Source organism: Theropithecus gelada, chromosome 9, assembly GCF_003255815.1.
Source record: "Theropithecus gelada isolate Dixy chromosome 9, Tgel_1.0, whole genome shotgun sequence".
In the NCBI taxonomy this organism is placed as follows: Eukaryota; Metazoa; Chordata; class Mammalia; order Primates; family Cercopithecidae; genus Theropithecus; species Theropithecus gelada.
In genome coordinates this window covers 124,542,083-124,555,422 of record NC_037677.1, presented here as the reverse complement: position 1 = coordinate 124,555,422, position 13,340 = coordinate 124,542,083, and the positions used below count along the sequence as shown (strand labels likewise).

Below are 13,340 nucleotides of genomic sequence, written 5' to 3'. Positions count from 1 at the left end.
TCATGCCAATTTCATAACGTGGCTTGCGCTCACACTGGGAAGCATTATGGTGCTCATGAATTTTTAAAGAAATGCTGATTTTAGTGACCAAGAGCCAGTAATAGAAATGTGTTTATTTGTTTAACAAGTATTTACTGAGTGTCTTCTGGACACAGAGCAGGGAAGGAGGTCTTGTTTAATTAACAAGATTCGACAACCTTGCTGCCTTCAAGGGATTTCTAGTCTAACTGGGAGACCACACTCCCCTGAAAAAGACTTCAGTGGGTTCAAGGTAGGGTTATGGCGAGTGGCTGGTGCCAACCTTTTGAAAATTTGCTGGAATCCTTGTATTTGACATAGGTGTTCTAGGTGCTGAATATGCCACCGGAGCTAGCCCCCATCTCTGCTCTTGTGAAGTTCCTGAGGACAGGAAATGATGCCTCATCCATGCCTAGCAAGTAGCAGGTGCACCTTAATGACTCCTGAGCTGAGCAGAAACCCAGGCGGTCAACAGCACAGCTGTCAGGACAAAACTGATGGCATGGGCCTCTCTCAAGGCTGGGGAGTGCCTCGCTGCTATGGGGAGGAGCTTCATCTGGGGCTTCTCAGCAAAGCAAGGGTAGCAGGTAACACTGGATATTTACCAGCTCAGCCTCATGGGGAGGATCGGCCAGACCTCACAGGCATAGGGCAAGGAGAAGTTTGGTTTATTGGCCAGGAAGTTGCTGGACTCTTGAGTGACCACAAGGTCAGAGCTATCCTGGAGCATTTTATTGCCCTAAAATCACCCTTGAGTTGCAAGGGTGAGTTGCATTGGGAGGCTCCAGGAGGCGGCCAGCACTCTGAAAAGGGCCCCAACATGGGAGACAGGTGGACCTGGGTTCACACCTGGGCTCTCAATCTTGTCACTCTGAGCCAGGAGACAGGTGGACCTGGGTTCACACCTGGGCTCTCTATCTTGTCACCCTGGGCAAGTCACTTGTCTCTTAGAGGATTTTCCCCTTCTCTGATCTTGGGACAGTTTCCGCCCTTAGGATGGGTGAGGACACAGGTGGACTCTCTGGCCCAGGTTCTGCTCTGAGCTGGTGGGAGGGGGACAGTGACAGCCACATTCCAGGTGTCTAGGCCACCGCCTGTGAACTGGCACGTGTGAGGCACCCACAGTTGCTGAGCTCGGCTGTTCGCCAGCCATGGTACCCTCCTGAGCTGGAGGGGGGAGCTCCTAGGATGCGCGCAGCCCAATAGGACAGAGAGAGGAAGCATAGAGTAACAGGAGTGTCCTAAAAGGAATTTCTGGTGAAATGGTATTATAACTTTGCATTTTATGAGCTCAACTTAGCATCTGAATTTGGAAGTATTAGGGATCCGGGCGGGCTCCGGGGCGCTTCTGCGCATGCGCCAAGCTTGAAGCCCCGGGTGCTATGCCAGAGGTGACCAGCAGGTGGCACCGTCGGGTAAGCCACAGGAACGTCCACCGCGCACCCACCTGGTGCGCCCAAGCCATGCCCAGAACCTTCCTAACTCGCGCCTCCTCCGGGGTCCCCCAGTCACCCAACCAGCATCCTTGCAGGATCACTCCAGAAACGTGGTTTCTGGTACCTGCACTCCCTTAAATAACCACTTCACCAATGCCCAAACATTTGTTCTTAAATAGTTTTCCTCTCCATTCACTCCCTGTGTTACCGTGATTAATTAGGAACTAGCATTGTAAGATTCATGTGAATTCCCAGCAGTCATCCTCACACCATCTCCCAGCCTGGAATTTTACAATCTGTGGGTCTGTTATCTCTACCCTAGCCAAGAAATTTAACACCCAAATGGAATTTCCTTGCCTGGAATGAGAGAGAGAATTACCCATCAAACTGCATGCCATGTTCAGGAAATTGGCTTTCTTCCCACGGAATCGATTCTTCCATACATATTAAAATTAATTATCCTGAATACTATAATTCAAAGTATGTACAAATGAAGTGTCATGCTTAGGACAGGGGTGGCAATTCAGGAAGACGGGTGGCTCCTGGGATACGAACCTTCTGCCTGCCTTCCGCTTAATGGATGGGTTACCAGCTGTTTAACAAGCCAGGGTTTGACGTTTGTGGCTGGGGATCTAAAGCTGAGAGGAGAAGAAAGTAGGAGAGAGAAAAAGAGGCAGAGAGGACTGGGCTAGGGACCACATGGTCTCTTCCCTGACATGGTGGTGATGGGATCTGTGCCCCGGCAAAGGGAGGAGCTCTTGTATTTCTCAGGCAAGGAAAAATTTCAGTTCCCCAAGCCAAGCCATTTTCTGCTGTCTTTAGCAAAGGCTGGGCATACCTCGACCACTGGGCTTCAGAGTCCCTGGGCTCTGCCATTTTCTGTGTGTGGGCACTCATGTACATTTGGCAACCTGTAAAATGGGAAGTCATCTCCGGTATGAGAACAGAGGGGCTAAAACCACCCCCGCCCCGCCCCCCAGGGATCCAGGCTGGAAGGGCTGGGGACGAGTCGGCCTGGTTTATGGCCAGCAAAGGGCCTGGCCCCCAGGGGCTGCCCGGAAGGACTTGAGGGATGAATAAGTGAGTGAGTGAATGAATGAATGGCCCTCATCACCGTGAGATGTGCTATAAACAGGGCGACCACATGCCCCTATTGGCTCTGGACCATCTCAGCTCCTGGTCATTGCTCAGTGTAATTATCAGTCTTGCCTGCTTTCTCTCATGAGGGTCAGGACTTGGATGGTGACTCATATGTCCCCCTGACCCCTGGCCATGGAGGGAGGTGAGGCCACCATGCAGAAACCAGAGAGAAATTTTGTTGTCTTAATATGAAACATGACTACAACAATGTGCTAAATAGATTTTCTCCATTTCATTGGTAATATTTAAACAATGAAGGAGTTGGGAAAGCCCAAGTTCTAAAACCTAAATGGCTGAATTCTTTTCAGCATCTTTCAAGGCACAGCTGTTCTCCTAGCAGCACAGATGCTGGAAAGAGCCTGGGCCACAAGTTCAGGACGACCTAAGCTCCAGTCCACCAGCTGTGTAGCCCTGGGCCAGCTCTTTCAGGCTCAGAGTAAAATGAGCACAATAGTGACCGTGTTGTACCTCGGGGGAAGCTCCACAGGGAAGAAGCATGCCCTTGGCACTGGCTGGCACACAGGGGGCCTTTGCAAATGTCAGCTCCATGCCCTGAGGCAGAGACCAAGTCTTACAGAAGCTGCCGCACCCTTCAGCTCTCCCCAAGTGGTTCACGAATGCAAGGAAACATCCCTGATTTCTCAGGAAGTAACAGAACATCAAGCTCACCTGCCATTGACGTTTTACCCTTTTCTGGAATGTAAACAAACACTTTAAAATGTGTCGGCTCAAAGGCAACCAAATGAGAGGGCAACAAAATCCATTTTATTTTTCTTATTATATACTGACGTTACCAAGCAGGAGATAGAAATCTAAAGGGGACCCCAATTTTCAGTCCTGAAGATATAAACCTTCAGAATGTGCAGGCCGCTGAACAGTGAGACCCCCCCGGATGCTGCAGCTCCCGGCTGCCAGGAGAAAAAGTGCTTCTATGGCCTGCAGTGACGGCCAGCACCACGGTGGAGGTGACACTGTAGCCGGCCGGGCCTCCAGCACTGAAGTTCCAGGCAGCCCCTGACCGACAAGGTGCACTCCTGGTAAGATCTGCAGGGGTCAAAGTAACCCAGCGCCAGCCAGACCAGAGACTCCTCTCTGTCTCTCTCTGTTTCTCTCTCTCTCTCTCTCTCTCTGTCACTTCTGGGACTTAGCACTGGGCAGTGAACTCATGCAGGTTTGTTGATTGACTGACTGGCCGCATTCATCAGTGACAGGAGGAGCAGGGGCCCTGGCAGGATGAGGACGCAGGCTGGATGCCTGGAGGCTTTGGTGCATTTATTCAGCTGATGCGCTTCTGAGAAAGGGCCAGCAGCTCTGTGCCCCTGCTCCTGCGTCTCCTACTTCTTACATCCTTGAGTCCTGGCCGGAGTTAGCACAGTAGGTTCTGGGAAGATGTGACTAGCCCAGGTGTGTCGGGCTCCTTCCCATACTGAGAGCAAAGGCGGGATGCTCCAATAGCCTGGGCTGGCTGTCTCCCAGGAAATACCGCCCCCAACTCCAGAGTCCCCTGACCTACTAGAATAAAGGGGATATTGATCAACTGGGTTTAGAAACCCAGGACTGGCCGTCCCACTATCCCTGGCTACTGAAACTTTTGCTAAGAATCTCTAGGATTTCTCTCTCTTGATGGGAGGCTTTTTCAGGTCCAGAGAGAGCTCGGCATCCCAGGGACTTTATTTTACCTTCCAGAAGCTCCAGGAGGAAGCCAGAGGTGCAGCATGAATCCCCTGAGAATGCAAAGGCACGTGGAGGGAGGGAGGGAGGGAGGGAGGGAGAGAGGCAGGGAGGGTGAAAGGAAGGCAGGGAGGCGAGGGCGGACGAGTTAGCAGGGCTGCAGAGAGATGGTGGATGCACTGTCTCCCTTGGGAAGTTTTCACAGCGCAGGGGACTCTGCAGGCAGGCACACGTGCTGTGGAGCCTCCTGAGCCTCCCCAGTGGTGAGAGATGCCTTCTTCCTAGAGGAAGCTGACTACCAGCCCCAATCCAACCCCTGTAAGCAGCAGGGGTGATGAGAAGCTCGGGGTTCCATCCCTAAGTCAGTATTGGGATGTAGGAGGGATTATCAATGTAGGAACGAGGTGTGCGAGGCAGAAGGTGGCCGCTTATTTCAGAGACAATCATGTACAGAAGCCGAGCAAGCTGTGCAGATGAACAAAAGTCAAGATGTAGATGCAGATCGGGGCATCAAGTCTTCATGGCGCTTTCTCTGCAGAACACATCTGATCCCACAGCAGCTCGCTGACACAGTCCAAGACTCTCATGGTGCCTGCCTTCCAGCTGTGCACACTGAGGATCAGAGAGGCTAAGGAATCTGCCTAAGGCTGCTCAGCTGGTAAAACGGCAGAGCCTGAATTCAAATCCCAGCAGTCTGAAAGCAACCAGACTTCAGAAACCCACATCTCCAGGGTCATAGCTCACAGGACCTGGGAATTATTCTGAAACATTGTAAGATTTTATCGGGACAAGCATGGGAAGCTCTATTGAAACAGACAAACATCCCCTTTCAGGACAAATGGACACACATTTTGTAAATTCCAAAAATCCATTGGAAATATTTATTTTAACTCCTCCCCCTACCCAAATAATATCCATGGATTATTTTGGCACTAACAGAGGTTAACACTGTGTGGTCTGTGGATTCTAAACGTCTCCACTCAGAACTTCATTTTAATTCTGGCCTACCTGGAAAAAGCCTTGCGTCATTAAAATAGGTGCTTCATAAATATTTGTTCAAGGAGTGAATGAACTAGCCAAAAGGTTTATGAAAAAAGGTTGGAGTTGAGCAGTATTTTTCCCCAACCCAGGTCTCTATAAACACTCAGCCACATCCCCTCAAATATTTATGAATGGAGAGTCACAGAATTATATCTCTTTTGAGAGAGAACCCCTTACTTGGTTACTTTAAAAAAAAAAAAAAAGAGAAACCTCAAAGTAAATAAATGTCACAATCTTCTAGAAAATCAGGTAGTAGGAAAAGAGGAAATAGGCAGTGAGAATTTGAGTTTATTCAATTGTGCTTAGAAATGTTCAGGTCAAGTAAGAGTTGACCTGACTAGGAGCTGTGGAGTTGTACTTGAGCTGTATCAAACTCTGGTGTTGCTTTTGAGCAAACAGTATCCTTTTATTTGAAATTCAATGACAATGAGGAGGTTGGAAGGAGGAGAGAGAAAACTTTATGGCAGAGCCATGACAGAAATACTTTTCTTCTGGTAGAAAAGAGTCTTTTGTGGGACTTGACACCATCTCTGGGGTGCAGGAAAGGCCCCTCCATTCACCCGGACTATGCTTTCTCTATTCGTTTATCCCCCCAAATGTTTATGGGTCTCCTTGCTGCTGTACCCCAGGTCTGGCAGAGTCAGGCAAACAAAGACAAAGAACATGATCCCTACACTCAGACGTCTTCCAGCTCTGTGTGGCGAAGTTTGCAATAAAGACGGAACCCTGTATCAACATGGTGTAACTATAGTTTGAGCTCTCATTTTTAGTTGGAAACAAAGTAAAACACAATTTAGCAAAAGCATGAAAGACTATAAACCTCCTGGACTCCATTTAGTTCAGACAGGAAGTAGACCTAAATTAAGCAATGATTTTCAAGTCAACGTTAAGTACCTAAGAGGCACCTAGAAGTTGATTGGGTATACGATTCCTGTGCTCAGGTTGAAACTTGTCTGTGAAAATCTGCTTCCGGGCTCTTCTGTGAAATCTCCAGGGACCCTGACGGTGCCAACGCCAATTGAGGTCAGAACTTCTGAGTGAAAGTGGATGCACCAGGTTGGTTTGGGACACTCAATGGTGTCAGTCATGCCTCAAGACCTTCCGTGGGAATGGGTCATCAGCTACCTGCAAACAATACAGTACTGGGGGTTGACAGTGTCCCCCAAATTCATAACCATCTAGACCCTCAGAATGTGACCTTATTTAGAAATAGGGTCACTGCAGATGTAGTTAGTTAAGATGAGGTCATGATGGATTAGAGTGGACCCTAAATCCAATGACTGGTGTCTTTATAAGAAGAGGAGGTGGCACACCAAGTATACTGAGAGGAAGGTCACGTGAAGATGGAGGTGGAAGCTGGAGGGAGGCAGCCACAAGCCGGGGAATGCCAATGACTGCGGGAGCCGATGGACCCTGGAGGAGGGAAGGAGGGATCTCTCCCAGAGCCTTCAAAGTGAGCACTGCCCTGCTGAGGCCTTGGCTTTAGACTTGCAGCCTCCAGAACTGTGGGACCACGCATCTCTATTGCTTTCAGTCATTACATTTCTGGTAATTTCCTTCCTTCCTTCCTTCCTTCCTTCCTTCCTTCCTTCCTTCCTTCCTTCCTTCCTTCCTTCCTTCCTTCTTCCCTTCCCCCTTCCCCTCCTCCTTCCTTCCTTCCTTCCTTCCCTCCCTCTCTCCCTCCCTCCCTCCTTTCCTTTCCTTTTCTTTCTTCCTCCCTCCTCCCTCCCTTCCTTCCTTCCTTCCTTTCCTTCCTTTCCTTCCCTCCCTCCCTTCTTTCCTTTCCTTCCTTTCCTTCCTTTCCTCCCTCCCTCCCTCCCTCCCTCCCTTCCTGCCTTCCTTCCCTCCCTTCCTTCCCTCCCTTCTTTCCTTTCCTGCCTTTCTTTCCCCCTCCCCTCCCCTCCCCTCCCCTTCCAACAGTCTCACTCTGCCACCCAGGCTGGAGTGCAGTGGTGCTATCTCGGCTCACTGCAAGCTCCCCCTCCTGGGATCATACCATTCTCCTGCCTCAGCCTCCTGAGTAGCTGGGACTACAGGCACCCACCACTACACCCGGCTAATTTTGTTTTTGTATTTTTAGTAGAAACAGGGTTTCACCATGTTAGCCAGGATGGTCTTCATCTCCTGACCTCGTGATCCACCCACCTCAGCCTCCCAAAGTGCTGGGATTACAGGCGTGAGCCACCCCGCCTGGCCAATTTCTGGTAATTTTCTACAGCAGTCGCAGGAAACTCAAACAGGCCAAGCTATGAAAAACGTGAAGAGGCTTCTCAAATGCTGCTTCTAGTTCCGTGTCTGTCCATCTTTCCCTTCACTGGCCATTGATCCTTCCAGATCCTTCTAGACCCTCCTTCCTCCACATCCATTCCTCACCAAGTCCTGCCGCATTTCTCTCAGCCAACCTTCACACCTTTCCCTTCTTTCTCTTCAGCCCTGAAGCTCAAGGCCTTCCTCACCTTGCTGGGCTGTTGAGAGGATTAAGGGAGAAAGAATGGGGAACAGTGTCCAGGAAGACTCCTGGGGCACACTGAGGAGTCAGTAATGGCTTCCCAGCTGCTGGCTCATGGCCGGCCTGCCCAGCGTCCTCCATCTGCCCCACATCCGATCACCAGATGGAGGGTCCTTGGGCACCCCCCATCTGTCACCTACTCAGGGACACCCAGAGGCGTCCAGCAGCAGTTCCCACAGTCTGCTATTCTCTTAGCACCTTCACAAGCCTTATCATATCACTCACCCATTTTTTTAAACATCAAATACATTATGTTAAAACTCTTTGTCATTAGTATAAATAGGAGGCTGAGTATCACCAGTGAAGATGGGGAAGACAGGCTATGAATTTCCTGGCTGGCCCTGTGTAAGGCTCTTAGGTTAGAGCCTGTTCTTTGTTAAAAAGGTAGATAAGCAAGGATTAGACAGGTGTCAAGGCCACACCAGCACCAAGCTGAGCCTTTCTCTCTGGGTATAAGAAAGGGTGGAAGAGAACGAAGAGAGGAAGGAGTCTCTCACTTTATAATGCAATGTTTTTCACTGTTATGCTCAGTCTCTGTCTAGAATCATCTCAGGACTTTTGTGCATCAGAAGACACTTACAGTAAAGTGAAAAGATGACCTACAGAATGGAAAACATACTTTCAAATGATTTATCTGGTAAGGACGTAGTAGCCAGAATACATAAAGTACTCTTTCAACTCAACAACAAAAAGACAAATAACCCAAAAAACAGGCCAAGGATTGAATAGACGCTTCTCCAAAGAAGTCATTCAAACAGCCAGAAAGTTCATGAAAAGATGCCCGCCATCACTATTCATTAAAGAAATGCAAACCCAAACCATAATCACACACCACTTCACACCTCTTAGGATGGCTATAATTTAGAAAAAAATAAAAGGAAAACCAGTGTTGGCACGGATGTAGAAGAATTAGAACCCCCAGACATTGCTGGTAAGAATTAAAATGGTGCAGCCACTATGGAAAGATTTAGTGGTTCCTCAAAATTTAACCATAGAATGATGTTTAAATTCCACTCCTAGGTATATATCCAAAAGAACTGAAAATGTGTTCAAAGAAAAACTCATCCATGACTACCGTAATAGCACATAATTCATCACAGTCAAAAGGCAGAAACCAACCTAAGCTCATCCACTGATGAATGAGTAAACAAAACATAGTAACTCAATGAGATAAGATTCAGCCTAAAAAGGAATGAAATATCGATACATGCTACAGAACAGGTGAACTTGAAAACATGTTGGTATATGAAAGAAGCCAGACACAAAAGGTCTCATACTGGATGGTGATGGAAAATATCCAGAATACGTAAATCAATCTAGATGGACAACTGATTGGTGGCTGCCAGCATGGGAGAAGGGGGAAGTGGAGACTGATTGCTTAGCGGGTTCAGGTTTCATTTTGGATGATGAAAATGTGTTGTACCTAAGTAGAGGTGATGCCTGCCCAACCCTGTGAATGTGCAAAATGCTCCAGACTGTACACTTCGTAATGGCGAATTTTATGTTATGTGAACTTTACCTCAGTAAAGACAAATCACCCCAGGACCAACATGTACTGTGCTTTGGGATGAAGGGCACCCTCCTCAGCCTGGCATCCAAGATCCCCATGGAGGATCACACTTGCAAAGATGGTCATCAGCGTAGTATCATCGTTATTAACACATGACATTTGTTGCGCGCAGCACACTCTGCCCTTTCCCAAGTGCTTTACATCATTGACCCATTTAATCCCCCCAACAATAAGATGTTAGGACCATTATCACCCTCATTTTACAGAGAAGGAAACTGAGGTACCCACTCATGTGTAAACTGTCATACAACTAAGTAGATGACACAGCTTTCTCTCTGTGGTCCTGGCAGATGCTCTGGGGTGGGAATCGGTGGGGTGTTGCCAATGGGGTGATATAAATGGGAGGATCCCAATAGGCATCCATGGGGCCCCTGCAAAGGCTTCCAATTGCTAAACTTTGTTCCTTTCTGTATTAATCATTTCTCTTGAGTAAACACTAGTCCTACAGTCTGTGGGTTCCCATTGTGCTAAATTACATGGTGAGCATGTATTGCAAATTACACTCATCATTAGAAGTTGCACGGCAACATTTATACTAATTAAGTTGGGGCGCATTTCTTTAGTTCTAATTTTAAAATGCTGGCAGAACTCCAGAGCCTGATGTCCGCACATGAACTGCCACAGACGCATAGCGCAAAATGTCCTCTGAATTTTCTAGCTATTCAGGATTATTTCACACTTAAAAAATGCTCACAGATATTATTATGCTACTTTCTTTTTTTTTTTTTCCTTTTTGTTAAACACTATTACCGGGATGAATGTAACAGACTATAGTTTTAAAGTAAGAGTTACACAGCATGATTCTAAAAGAATCAACAGTGTTAATATTTTTAATGTATTGGAAAACATTTTATAACATCTCTTTTCCCAAAAATGACAACTACCCAGTGTGATTAGGAGAACACAGAGAAGGAAACAGCCGCAACAGCAGCAGCTACACTCTACAGGGCTCACTTACGTGCAGGCATGTGCTGAGTGGTTTACAAGAATCATCTTAGCTATGGCTCTCATCACCAACAAGGAAGGTACCACCTTACAGCAGTCAAGTTACCTCCTGAAGTCAGGAAGGAAGTGACAAGCCAGGATTTGAACCTGGTGTCTGAGCCACAGTCCACTCTGCTCTTCAAGACTGTACATGGTCTATCTGTGCATGCACATCTGCAGAGGCAAAAAACCCAGCATCCATAAGACATATGACTCCCAGGCCGGGCACAGTGGCTCATGCCTGTAATCCCAGCACCTTGGGAAGCCAAGGCAGGAGGATTACTTGAGCCAGGAGTTCAAGACTAGCCTGGGTGAAAAAGTAAGACCCCATCTTTACAAAAAATAAAAATCATTAGTCCGGTATGGTGGTGCATGCCTGTGGTCCCAGCTACTTGAGAGGCTGAGGTGGGAAGAATGCTTAAGCCCAGGAGGTCATGAGCTGTGATCACTGTCATGACTGGAGCACTGTCACCACTGTGCTCCAGCCTGGGTGACACAGCAAGACTCTGTCTCAAAAAAAAAAAAAAAAAAAAGACATATGACTGACTCCCAAACACTGCAAAGCCAATTGGTATTGCATCATTCATCGGATCATTTTCAGCCATTCAGACATGGCTGCCTGAGCGTGCGCCATGTGTCACGCAGGGCTCCAGCAGCCAGGAGCAGGCCCTGGCCCTCCCTGTATCCATCCTTCTGATATCACTGACTTTTCCTGCCAACCTACGCACTGTTGCATCTTCCTTCCTTGGCACCTGTTCTGATTGGTAGGGCCCCTGGAATTAGATAGAGGGTGCTCCCCGCTACTGACTTCCTCCTGAACAGCAGTGTCTTACCTGCCCCCTCCCTAGGCAGCTCCCCTGCAAGTGACCACCTTTCTACAAACTCCCTGGAAATAATTTTGTCCTTGCCCACTTCCTCCTGATGGCCTTGTTCCCCCTCGATGCCCTCAGCACCCTGAAATCACAGCAGAAATAAACAGGCAGGATCAGTCCACAGTCAGCTGAACACGCACATACTCATGCTGACAGCTTTCCTCTTCCCTCCACAGACATGTAGGCTCTGGCTGTCAGGGGGCAATGGATGAGACCGTGGCTGCCCCGGGGGTCCCCATGACTGGGACTCACAGTCCTGCCTTGGCTCAGCCTAGATCTTTGCTCCCGAGGCAGTGGCTGTGCTCTACCAAGTACAAGCAAAGCCAGCAAGACAGCCCTCCAACCTGCAAAGATCAGGTGAGAGGGAACACTGCCACCTCCCCTGCTGCTGCCAGGGGTCAGGAGGGTCATGGTGTTTACTGATGAGGGATGGGAGAAAGGAGAAACCAGGTGCGCCCATAGCCTTGTCAACCTGTAGGGCCCCAGTGGTGTTTCCAGTGCCCCTTACTCCAGATTACAGCGTGCTGTCTTACGTTTGCCCACCTAATGTGTGGCTGGTTTTCACAGCACCCTGCGTTCCTAATACTAAGAACTTTCCCATTTTATCTCCCAGAACATGTTATCATCCTGTGGGAGACCCCTACGTCAGAAAAGGGAGGGCATAGTCCTTAATTTGCCTCTATGAGGAGTTTCCTCCGGGGACAGGGGACCTGAGCACTGGCAGCCCCTGCCTATGCACTGGGATGGGGGTCTGCCTGGGGTTTTGAAGTAGGAGGCACTCTTGGGGATGAGGGTGGGCCACTGAACCACACAGCAGCACTGAACAGGCCCGAAGAAGCAATTCCAGGAGTGGAAGGATTTCAATCTCCATCAAAATAGGGGTCTGACAAAATGTCCAGAATCCCCCAGTGCGTGACTGGGATAAAATACTATGCAAGGAAAGTTCCGGCACTCTAGTCGTGCCCACACTTCACTTACTATCAGCCTTTCTCCAGCACACTGACACCAAGTGCTCAGTGTGGAAGCAGATCCAAGGCTGAAGACTTCCTGAGAACTTTCCACTTCTATAAATGCGTTCCTTCCCCGGTTTCCATGTGATGTCCCATACATAGTACAGACACGCACACGCACACACACACGCGCGCACACACACACACGCACGCACGCACACACACACGCACGCGCACACACACACGCACACACACGTGCACACGCACACCCACCCACACACACACAGGTGCACACACACACGCACGCGCACACACACGCGCACACACACGCACACACACACGCGCACACACACACACGCACACACACACGCACACAGGCGCACACACACACGCACACACACGCACACGCGTGCGCACGCACACACACGCGCGCACACACACACAGGCACACACACAATCCCATCTCTCTGCACACAGAGTAACTGGGAAGGAACATAAGTTGATTAGATAAATTGATGGAAGCCCTTTCACAGTATAGGTAAACCATGATTAGTTGTTTTAGCCTAGCTTCTCTAATATGAAAGTCAAATATTCTCTCTTAGTGTGAACAAAATACAGCAAATGTTGAAAGTGAACTGTAGCCACTCATGATGGTACCTGCAGAGTTCAGATGCATAAAGACCCCCCTACTCTCCATGACTGTGAACAGAGAGGGCATGGTCCTGGAGTGGTAGCTTCCTGTCAGTGGGCACGGTCACCTACTGAGACATGAGGTGTCTGAACACCGCTGAGCATTTCTGGGCAGTTGCCCAAGTGAGTGAGGCTTGGTGGAATTCTTACGGTGCCAGGGACGACTTTTCCTCTGAGTGCAGTGCAAGAGCTTGTAGGGCCTCCTTCACTTTGCAGGAAAAAAAAAAAAAAACAAAAACAGGTTCGGGGATAAACTGATTTAAACGAAGCACCACATCGAATGAAATCTAATATTTATTCTCAGCAGGAAGTCTGTTCTCATCATAAGTATCAAAACCAATTCATAGGTGAGCCATAATATATCTGAGCTTACCCACATGGGAGCATTAGCAATTTAAAAACAATTTGAGCATTTATCAAATATACAGTTTCTGAGAACGTAGGCTATTCATTCAACAG

At 48.5% G+C, this 13,340-nt stretch overlaps 1 protein-coding gene across 5 annotated transcripts in view; it reads right to left on the bottom strand.

Annotated features, from left to right (window-relative positions):
- The window catches only part of PTPRE (protein tyrosine phosphatase, receptor type E), a 180,599-nt gene that overhangs the window by 71,607 nt on the left and 95,652 nt on the right, over positions 1–13,340 (bottom strand). The gene's annotated exons all lie outside the window — the stretch shown is intronic.